The following is a 12,055-nucleotide window of genomic DNA, read 5'->3' as shown; positions in this document are numbered from 1 at the left end:
AATTGTGCAAAAATGGGCAACATTAGAAGAGTCAATACTTCTACACTATTGGTCCAAAGTTGTATGCCAATAAGATGCTTGGGCAATTAGACAATGAACACAATAATATCAGGAAAAAAGTGAGACTTATATACAGCTTATCTTCATACTATCCCCATAATTAAAATTCCTCAGATTCTGAAGCCATTCAGGGTTCTCTACCCTGAAGTCCTACTTTATAATCCACTCTCTTGAACCTTGCTAGAAGAGAGTCAACCAATTTCATAAATTCATTTGTTTCATTGTTCGATGGTAATGGTGAGATAATTTTTTTTAATTCCCCAAATAAGATCTCTGTCAACTTCTGGTCCTCTAATGTAATTAAAACTCTAATGATAGATACTCAAACAGATGATTAGACATCTAGTTATTCTCAACTGTATCTTTTTCAAGTTTCTAGTCCTGAACTCTGGTACTGGAATCCAAGAAAACTGGATGACATAGGCAATGGCTATAGCCATTAAAACAAAACAAAACAACCACAAAAGAAGAAAACAAAAAAACACAGAAATCAGCCTTTGTAGAAAATGGCTACTGTTCCAATATTAAGGGCTATTGTGTCCTTGAATTAGTTGTACATTTTATAGAAAACACATCATTTTACTAGTTGCCTGTGTCCTGGATTGAATAGTGTCACGGCCAAAATTTATGCTCACCCAGAACCCAAGAATTTGACCTTATTTGGAAATAGGGTCTTTGTGCATGTAATTAAGGTATTATGAAATCATACTCGCTTGAAGTGGGTCTCAATCCAACGATTGGTGCCTCTGTGAAAGCAAAAAAATAGAGACAAACACAGAGAAGGCCATGAGCTGATGGAGGAAGAGATGGGAATGATGCACTTAAAGGCAAAAAACAAGGATTGTCTGCAATCAGCAGTAACCAGAAAAAAAGCAAAGCAGGATCCTCCCCCAGAGCCTTCAGAGGGAGCATGCCTCTCCCAACACCGTGATTTTAAACTTCCAGCCTCCAGAGCTGTGAGAAAATACATTTCTGATTTTTTAAGCCACCTAGTGTGTGGCACTTTGTAACAATAGCCTTTAGAAGTTAATAGAGCCTGTGATTATCTCTCTACTCAGTGTAATCTTCTCCATTCAAATCATACTAGGAATCTAAAGATGGGGCTAATTTCATGGTTTTTCTAATTAGGAAGAAACTACCCCCCAAAATTCCAGAGCCTCCCTTTGCCATATCTCTTTACTCTCATTAAAGAATGTTTCGAAGATTGGCCATGTCTAGTCTCCTGAGAGATCAAGTCTGGAGAGAATTCTGAAATAGAATCATTATAATAGTGCTATTGTTTTATTATAAGACTAGAGGCCTGGTGCACAAAATTCGGGTAGGGTACCTAGGCCTGGCCAGCTATCAGGTTTGATCAGGGCCTTCCAGCTGCCGGCCAGTGCCTTCCTTCGTTCCGCGCTGCCCCCTGGTGGTCAGCACACGTCATAGCAAGCAATAGAACTTCCAGTCTCCTGGTCGAACTCTCTCAGGGACACTTTGCATATTAGCCTTTTATATATATAGATTACCCCCATAAAATACTGTTCTCTTAATTCACCCAACCCAAGAAAATAGAAATATTTGCTGACTCCAGGGATGGCACCTATCAGTGGACAGTGCCAGGTTCTCCAGCAGCTCAAAGCAGTAAAAATAGGCAGTTTCTTTACTGGCAGTTCCCATAGTGGCTGGGGTCCTCATTATCACAGTTTACAACAGCCTCTCCTCAAGGTAGGGGTTCCAATGACTGACAGTATCTAATAACAGCAACTCCTCCTCTTAGCAAGGATGATAACTCCCAGGCATATACAAGACCAGGCATCATACAAAAATTCACAACCATTGTACCAACTAAATGCTGTTAACAACCCTGAGTTAATATTATAATTAAAATGTCCTGAAAGATGCACAAAGCAAGACATTTATACAAAGGAAGCTCCAAGCCTTTTGCACCTTTTAAAAAATATATATATTTTTATTGGTTTCAGAGAGGAACAAAGAGAGAGGGAGAGATAGAAACATCAATGATGAGAGAGAATCATTGATCGGTTGCCTCTTGCATGCCCCTTACTGGGGATCAAGCCCGCAACCCAGGCATGTGTCCTTGACCAGAATTAAACCAGGGACCCTTCAGTCCCCAGGCTGATGCTCTACCCACTGAGCCAAACCAGCTAGGGCTTTGTTGCTGTTGTTCATACAGGTTGTGACTAGAGCCTGGAAGTGTTCATTTCCTAGAAAGTAATTAATAAAATAAATCACTCCCCAAACTACAGTCTACCTAAGAACTCAAAATCAGATTTCTCTAGCTCTTACATTTTAAATTAAATCCAGAATATCCACTGTGCTATTACTAAGGTGATTTACTTTCCTTCCACAATAAACATGTTTGCTCCTGAGAAAACAATGTTGGTATAATTCAGGCCACCAAACAGAGGTCAAGTGAGGGTTACCAAACAAATATAAAAATCCTTGAAAAGTACTAACTTTCGTTCCACGTATGATAGAAGCAGTCTCCAAATAGCATATAAAGACAAATTATTGTGCTACTTAGTGCAACTTTTACTATAGAACTGCACACATTGAGCTCTTCTTACAGGTTCTTCTTACACAAAATTTGGCTCTAAAAAATGGACTTTATAACAAGTAAAATTGAATTTGACCTTAGGCAAGAGAAGGAAGTCTACCCATTGTTACTAGAAGAAAGAATTAATATTTATCATGTAGCTACTACATATCGGGCATTTCACAACAGCCTATGGTGTTTTGATTCAGTGCAAACCACCCTTGCTATAGATATTATTAACTCTATTTTCAGTCAAGTAATTGTGTCTCAGATATGTCAGCAAGATGAGATCTTAGAAAACACCTGTGGCTCCAAACGAAAATCTACTTCAAGGAATCAAGGAGACTGATTTAGTCAGCTTGGGATGCTCTATCAAAATACCATTAGACTTAAATAATAGGGCGCTTAAACAATAGACATTTATTTCTCACAGTTCTGGAGGCTGGGAGGCCCAAGGTTAGGCCAGCAGATTTTGTTCTTGGTGAGGCCACTCTCCCTGGTTTGTAGACAGCAGCCTTCTCCTACATCATAGGAACATTGCAGCACTGTTCAGCATGTTCCAGACTACTTCTTTTATTCTTTTAAATATATATTTTATTTAAATATAGTTGGTGTACAATGGTGCCTTAGTTATATTGGTTTTAGGCGTATAATACAGTGGTTTGACATTTTTATACCTTACAATGTGACCACCCATTAATTCTAGTAGTCATCTGTCACCACGTAAACTTATCACAATATTATTGACTATGTTCCCCTTCACCATTTTCACCCATCACCCACCACCCCAACCACTAAGACTGTTTCTTACATGACCTCCCCTGGAGAAGAATTCTGCTTAAGTCAGAGCACTCTCTACCTATGTAATCATTCGATATATTTCAATCACTCAAAATACATAATATTATCCTTTCTAGTCTTGTTCAAATCTATTTTAATGCTCTATTCACTACTTATCTTTCTAAAATTCTTCAAAAGCAATACATATCTCCCTCTCTCTTTTTTCTACCACCTTGCTTTCTTCTTCCTTCCATTAAAGTTGCTTTAGTTTGCTGTTTCTTATTTGAAGACTGTTTTTCTGAATTCCCATGCCAACACCATCCCTTTCCCCTAAGGGAAGGTTTGTACTTTTTCTTTTCTTTCCCCCAAATATGACTTTATTAGGGCCTTTGATTTGTTCCTTCTGCTTCTACCCTGACAGAAGTAAGTGTCACTCTTTGGAAGCAACGGTCTTTGATCTCAACTGGGTCGGCTCTCTCAAACAACCTAATGAGATATGGGTTTTGGTTGAAAATAGAATAAAAAGCTGATGACTTAAAGGAAAAGTGAGATAATCAGAAAAAGGTTGCCTTGTTCCTAGAGTAGTAGTCAATTAATGTTTATTCAATAACCTCTGGGTCATGAAATAAAACTAGATAAAATAAAAATTTTATGATCAGCTAACTGGATAATTAGAAATCTGTTTAATTGTACTTTAAATAACCGACTCCAACATTGCCTTTTTTTTAAATCACCAAAGAGATTAAATGACTGGCCCCGAATCACACAGGTAGTTAACCCCAGAACTGCCATGTAGGCTCAAATGACTTCCAGTAGCGTTGTGGTCTGGGAGAATTTCAAGAAGTTTTTACAAAAAGAACTGGTAGTCAGAACAAGTTTGTAGGTTACAAAGGTAATCTCAAAGATTTGTGAAATAAGGCCAGGGAAGAAATATCATCATCCCCATTTTATATTTTGTTGGTTAAAGCAAGAATTCAAATCCCTGCTTCATTTACTAGGTGAATAATTTGTGACCTTGGGCAGATGACTTAGCCTGTATCTCAATATCCTTAATATAAAATAAATAACAACGATGTCAAAAGCTAAATCAGAGTAATAAATAATGTAATGTGCCTATATTCTTTAGAGATTGCTTTGGCTGCATGTTTATAAAACTCAATTACAAAAGTTTAACTAAATCAAAGACATTATTCCATAAATTCAAAGACTAGAGGTAGGCATTCCAGAGTTAGTACAGAGGTTCCAAAATGCCCCAGGATCCTTGTATCTTCCTGCTTCATAATGCTTTACATGAGCTTAAATGCTTGCATACTCCAGGCAGAAAACAGAAAAAGGAGATAACAAGGGAGTGACAGGGCTTTGCAGAAATCCATAGCAAATTTCTGAATCTAAATCTGTTGTCAGAACATGGTCACATGGCCATTCCTAGTTTTAAGAGAGGCTAAGAAATGTACTTTGTAAGCCAGGCACATAATTTAGGATTTTGTTAACACAGAAGAATAGATATGGAAAAGACAATTGACCATGTGTGCTCCAACAATTAAAGTAGTTAGCATAGCCTGGCCAGTGTTGCTCAGTGGTTGAGCATTGACCTATAAACCAGGAGGTCACAGTTCCATTCCCAGTCAGGGCACATGCCCAGGTTGTGGGCTCAATTGCCAGTGAGGGTGTGCAAGAGGGAGCAGATGGATGATTCTCTCTAATCATTGATGTTTCTATCTCTCTCTCTCTCCCTTTCTCTCTCTGAAATCAATAAAAACATATCATAAAAAAAATGGAGTTTGCATAATTCCTGGCATATAGTAAGTGCTTAAGAAATATGATATAGTATTATTGTCCTTATTATGAATAAAGAACTTTTTTTTAAGTATATTTTATTGATTTTTCACAGAGAGGGAGAGAGATAGAGAGAGTTAGAAACATCGATGAGAGAGAAACATCGATCAGCTGCCTCTTGCATCCCCCACTGGGGATGTGCCCGCAACCCAGGTACATGCCCTTGACCGGAATCAAACCCGGGACCTCTCAGTCCACAGGCTGACGCTCTATCCACTGAGCCAAACCGGTTTCGGCTATGAATAAAGAACTTAGGCAGAAAATTACTGAGTTGGGATTCAAATGCAAGTCCATCTGATTCTATAAGCCCACGCTTCTGACCATTCTGCTATTCTTTGACAACTTTTTTTTTGCAAGAATGGTGACACCATAGACACTGTACTATTTTCTAATAAGATCTTTGGGGAGGCTTAACTCAACTGTATTGGTCATACAGAGACAGGGAACATTTTTCCTGCCAAGGACCATTTAGATATTTATAAAATCATTCACAAGCCATACAAAATTATCAACTTAAAAATTAGCCTGCTATATTTGGTCAAACATTTAATTAACTCACCCCTAATGTCTTGGCAGGGCCATACCAAATGATTTCACAGGCCTTATATGGCCTGAGGGTTCCCCACCTTTGATAGAGCTGAGGCCATTCTAAGCTGTGAGGTGTGAGTATAAGCATTTAGAAATGAACTTAGGCACAATGTGAGATAGAAAGCACAGGCATCAGATCCAAGGAAACATTCCTAACAGACATCTGATTCATTTGGAGCCTGTTGCACAGCACACACAGCCCCACACACTCAGTACCTTAGAACTGAACAATGCACTCCTACACCTCATTCCTGAGAGGACGGTCAGGGTTCTTACTGTCAATAGGAGATCAATAGAACTAAATACACTGCACAAATTAATCACATAGCGGTCTTGTTGCTACATCTATACCACAGAACTCAGGGGTCTTGTTGCGGTCTGAGTTTCTGGAAGACCTTTACAAGGTAGGATTTCTCACTTCCTTCCCAGATGTGATGAGTACTTGGCTATACATTTTTAATCTCCATGAAATTCCCTCAGAAGGTCCGCAACATTAAACAGGTGGGAACTGTGCTCTAACACTCTATGGTAATTTATTCCTGACTATTACATAAAAGAGGTGTTTTAAACAAAGTTAAATCAGTACCCCAAAACCACCATTTGCAAAGTATTTGAATATGAAAGCTGACACATGATTCAAAGGGCTTAATAATATGGAAAAATTGTGAGAATATTCCCCAGTAGCCTACAGATGTCGATAAATATAAAATATTAATGGTTTCAATAGGTTCAGAATAAAAGTACTGAACAAAGAAACCAGAATGCAGATCAAATGTGTGAAATGTCTCTTATAGGACTCTTTTGAGCTAATAGAAAAATTGAAGTGGATGGTTATCTAAGGAGACCTTTCACTAATATGGGCACAATAAGTCCTACAGCTTCTTGCTTAGGTGTTCATACTTTTATGTTTCCAATAACAGAAGCCTCCTCAAAATAGTTGAAATAATGGAGGATTTATTATATCTATTATTTATTCCAAACCTACTTATTCAGACCTCCGATGTAAAAAACACTATTCTACAGTGTTGGGAAAAGAGTGGTGAACCAAATAGACAATGTATCTGTTGTCCTATGGTGTGTTCTAGGGAAACCTGGAAATAAACAAATAAAATAAAAATCAAACATGTAAATCTCATTAGCACCCATTTATGGTGCTAAATGCCACAAGGAAAATATGGTAGAGTGATGAGAGGTAAAGAGCATGACAACAGGAACTCTTAAGGGAAGACTTCTGCTATCTGAGGACGTTCAAGCTAAGACCAATATGGCAAGAGAAGTCAGCCATGTTAAGACCTGGAAAAGAATGTCCGTGAACTCAAGAGTAGAAAGTGCATAGACCAGAACCAAGAATTGAAAAGTTATCAAGGATTACAAAGCTATTGGGAACCAAAATAATCATTCTCTGGGGGCCAACCCACCCTGATTCTGCTTCTCTCTGTGATCATCCTTAATACTTCTCCCTGTACACCAGTTTTGTCAGCACTGCTTGGCAAAGGTTCATCTAGGTCATTGATGAGTCACTATTTAACAAACCCAAATTTCAAGAAGAATCTTGTTTGGTCCAACTTGGGCCCCTGATTGCTCTTGAATCTGTTGGGCAGATTCCAAGCCTCTGCTCTTCATGAAACAGGGTGAGAAGAGAATAAAGTTGGTTATCTTAAAGAGGGGTACCAAGTTTAATAAAATGGATTGGCTGAGAGCATTCCATTCTTTAAATCTCCAATGGTTCATTTAATTGCTCACTCATTCATTCATCTAAATTAGTATATTATCATGGAATTGATTATATCTATTACTCTGTATTTGGGTGCAGGGAATGGGGTGAGGAGGAGTGGTACAGAATTCAGACACAAATATAGAAGCACAGGGTCTATTAGGAAAGCTAAGTCATATAGAGGGATACCAATCATATATAGATAAAAGTGCCAAAATAGGCACACAAATAGAGAACTAAGGTATTTTGGCACAGAGAGAAAGATACATACCTTTGTCCATAAACTATTTATTTTGTCCCATTCCTCACAGGAATGGTAGAATTAAAGTTCTAAGCCATTGGCAGGGTTTTGAATTGACCACTGCTTTCCTATGACATACTGAAAAGTAATTTCCATCAGAAAAGTAAGCATAGCAGATATGGTGAAGGGTTCTGTCAGGGAAAGCGTTAGAAGGCCAGAAGGCTAAGTGTTATATCAATAATAAATGTATGAATATTTGTGATTAAGCCAGACTTTTCAAAGAGTCAATAGGGCAGGCTCTTCAGAAAGCCAATTATCTTTGCCAGGACACTACTGTGCTGGTAAAAATAGAACAGAGTGGGGTTTTTTTAATCCTCACCAGAAGATATGTTTATTGATTTTTTTTTTTTTTTTTTTTTAGGGAGAGAGAGATGGAGAGAGAGAGAGAGACATCAATGTGAGAAAGAAACATTGATTGGCTGCCTCCTGTACACATCTCCATCAAACCTTCAACTTAGGTATGTGCCCTGACCGGGAATCGAATCCACAACCTTTTGGTGTATGGGATGACGCCCCAACCAATTGAGCTGCTGGGCCAGGGTGGAGCTGAGATTTTTTTGATGGATTATACTGGTACAGCATTTTATATTTCCCCTATTGCATTCACATCCATGATCAAATTTGAGTCTAAAACCAAGCAATTGTATTAGGAGTTTGGGAATCAAAGCTTTGTTGCTATTGATCATGGAGAGAAGGTTTCTTAGCCTCATTTCTAGGTGAAAAATATCTGAGCTGATGTTTAGAAGTCTAGGCAGTGGTCGGCAAACTTATTAGTCAACAGAGCCAAATATCAACAGTACAATGATTGAAATTTCTTTTGAGAGCCAAATATTTTAAACTTAAACTATATAGGTAGGTACATTGTTATTAACTTAATTAGGGTACTCTGAAGGCTTAGGAAGAGCCACACTCAAGGGGCCAAAGAGCCGCATGTGGCTCGAGAGCCGCAGTTTGCCGACCACGGGTCTAGGGTATGAATAATTGTTGGTCACTCTATATAGATGTAATAGAATGTGAAGTGTATTTTTAAAATATTCTTTTAAAGTTCTATAGAGGCCTAAACAGTTGAAGACAATACAACAGGCAGCAGGCCACATAATCAGGTTATGTTAAAAAATTATGATATTCGATATTTAATCCTTAGTTCATCAAGAACCTTGAGACTGAAGGTTTAAGGTGTGGATGGAGAAGATGGAACAGTTTTTCTACTGTGCTGAGTGCAAGTGCTATCAACCATCACTCTCAATGTGGGAAGGAGAGGAGTATTTCTCTTTTATCTAAAGCTAAATGAGATGAGTGTTAAGAGAACCATTTAAGAACTTGGCTGTGGCTTGAGTGGCCAGTAGTAGCAGAAAAGTGGGAAGGAAGAAGCTAAGGAGAGATTTATAAGTGACCATACGAAGAAGATCCCACCCTCATAGCTGTATCTGCCATTGGAAAGGCTCCTATAAGGAGACATCTTGAAGGCCCCCAAAAGGGGCCAATAAGAAAAAAAACACTCAGCTTTGACACTATTAAGCACAGGCATCAACAAAACCAGACTATGTCTTCTAAAACTCCTTGCCCCATCCCACCAATGACTGATTCTAGAGGAGTCTCCCAATGGTAGCAAATGAATAGGAAAATAAAATGGAGAAGGAAGAAGGCAGAATCAACCAAATACCTCTTCCCTTTAGTGAAGGAGCCCAAGCTGGGGGCAGAGAAGCTTGGACTCAAGTAAGAAAATTTTTGTTAGACTGGGTTGGAGTTACACTATCTTAAGAATGACCAGAAGAGTCATGAGCTATGCCTGAGATTGCATTCAGGGAAACAGTTTGCTGTGGTTTTAAAATGTATCAAGAGTCTTTGATATCCCTTCCTTTAAGTGATAGAGTTTAATTCCATTCCATTTGAATGTGAGTTATACTTAGTGATTCTCTCCTAAGGAATAGAATATGGCAGAAGTGACCATGGATAACTAGGTCATAAAAGGCAATGCAGCTTCCTCCCTGCTTTCTCTCTTGGATCAGTTGCTCTAAGGAAAGCCAGTTGCCATGCCATGAGGATATTCATACAGTCCCATGGGGTCCATGTGATAAAGGACTGAAAGCCTCTTCCAAGAGATATATTGGTGACTTGAAGTGACAGTCCCAGCCCCAGTCAAGCCTTCAGATAACTGAAGCCTTGACTCATACCTTGAGTACAGCCTCATTAGAGTCCCTGAGCCAGAACCACATGGCTAATGGCTAAGCCATTCTCAGATTCCTTTCAGAAATTTTGTAAGATAACAAATGTTTGTCATTTTAAGCTGCTAAGTTTTGTGTCATTTGCTATACAGAAAAGATAAATAATACAGAGTAGCATTAAATCCAGAAGAGCATTAAACAGAATAGAGATAAAGGAATGAAGTTGCTTCCTGATTGTACCCTATCAAGCCCAACGCAATCAATAAATCAGTTACACAAAAAGCAGGTTTAATACCTAAGGATTTTGACTTTAGTTTACTAAATATCTTTCTCAGTGTTGCAATGAGTTTTACAAGTAGGAGGTACTAAGCTGTTTGCCAAATAATATGGGGAGGTCAATTATAAATAAAGTCCAACACCCCAAGTAATGGGACAGAAGGTGGTTTATCATAGGTTAAAAGCAGTCCTTGGTTTCAGATTGAGTTGAATTTAGATACAGCCTTTCCCATTTACTAGATGTGTGACTTGAAGAAGTAACATAACTGTGGTCTCTGCTTCAGTTTCCTTAACTGTAAAACAGAATAATAAGGAACAACAATTGTGGTGGTAAGATGATAAATTTTGATATTCTGTACAAGAACCACAACCAGTTAAAATATAACACAACCACTATTTTTCCCTCCCCATCCAATCATAGGACCAGGAGCCTAAGCATCCCCTCTTCTTTCTGTGTTTCAAAAGTAACTGAAATGTCTACAGATATGGAGGAGACAATCTGGCAGGAGTGGAGCCATTGTTGTTTGAAGCTACAATGACACATAGTATTTTGCATAAAATTGAAAAAAAAAAACATCTTTCACCTATATAAAAAACACGGGGTAGGGATGATGAAGATGTTGGGAGGGAGGCTAAAGCCACTTCCTCCACACACGCACAGTCACACACACATACACTGAGCCCTCCTTTGGACCTGGCACTAACACCAAAAGGTATGAAATTTGCATAACACCAACTGGTACTAAATGTTCTTAGATTGGACTGTTTCTGAAAGTAGAGGTGGCAGGTCACAGGTGCAGAGAAAAGACAGGAGCCCAGCTTACAAGAGAGTTTAATACAAGAGGATCACAAACATGAAAGGGCAATAAACATTTTTCTGTGTGTTCTTCAGTAGTTTAAAGTCTCACCCTCATTGGTCTTAATTGAGTCTCAGACTCATCCCTGAACCAACCATTGTAGTTTTACATGATATATACAATATACTTGGGTTCACAAGCTAACCTCTAAATGGTTGTGAATCAGTTCCACCCAAACCCATATATTGAATATAAGAGTAAGATGTTTTCCCTAAAGCAAAGTTGGATCTAGTACTGTCAAAGGTGGGGAGTGGACATCAAGCACAAAAACTAAGGCTGACTCTACAGGTGACTTTTCCCAAAGATGCATCTGACTTGTATGCTTTTTGTGGTGAAAAATAGACAAAACTGGCTTCCTGAGATTCACCATGACCCCAGGACCCCTCATTACGAAATGTTAGTCATAAAGTCTTGGAGAATCAATATCCTTGAGGAACTGAGATAGCACATAACTCATTCCCTTGGAAACTTCAAAAATATCACCTGGCTGATGCAGAGGAGGATTTCTTTGCCTACTAGAAATTGGGGGAAGGGGGGAAGTCAAAGGGAAAAAATCTGAGCTGCCTGACAATTACCCTCACTGTGCATCACTCACACTGCAATCACGCCCACGCCCCTGTGCCAGCACTCCAAGCACAGGCACACACGCTCACAGAAACCTCACACACACCTACCACCTCAGAGTCAGCCCACCAGGCTGACAATCACTCTGGCAACTGGGTACAACCAAAGCCTTCTTCCCCCACAGCTCATCATTTCCTAGGTTACCAGCTCCCCAACCCAGAGGCGCTGCAGAGAGGGGAAGGAAATGTCCCACAGACATACAGCAAACCTAGCTACATAGAAAATATGATCTCTGTAGGTGAAGAAGTCCTTCTACCAAACCTCCCCAGAGGACTGGCTGCAGGTGAGGAGCCTGCTGCTGGTGATTCACTTCCA

General features: G+C 39.1%; 1 protein-coding gene across 1 annotated transcript in view; it reads right to left on the bottom strand.

The window, feature by feature from the left end:
• The window catches only part of KCNA4 (potassium voltage-gated channel subfamily A member 4), a 273,003-nt gene that overhangs the window by 100,988 nt on the left and 159,960 nt on the right, over nucleotides 1-12,055 (bottom strand). The gene's annotated exons all lie outside the window — the stretch shown is intronic.

Source organism: Myotis yumanensis, unplaced genomic scaffold, assembly GCF_028538775.1.
Source record: "Myotis yumanensis isolate MYYU_CA2020_CCGP unplaced genomic scaffold, mMyoYum1.0.hap1 SCAF_10, whole genome shotgun sequence".
Taxonomy (NCBI): domain Eukaryota; kingdom Metazoa; phylum Chordata; class Mammalia; order Chiroptera; family Vespertilionidae; genus Myotis; species Myotis yumanensis.
The sequence above is the reverse complement of the archived record's forward strand: the minus strand, read 5'-3'. Positions and strand labels throughout refer to the sequence as shown.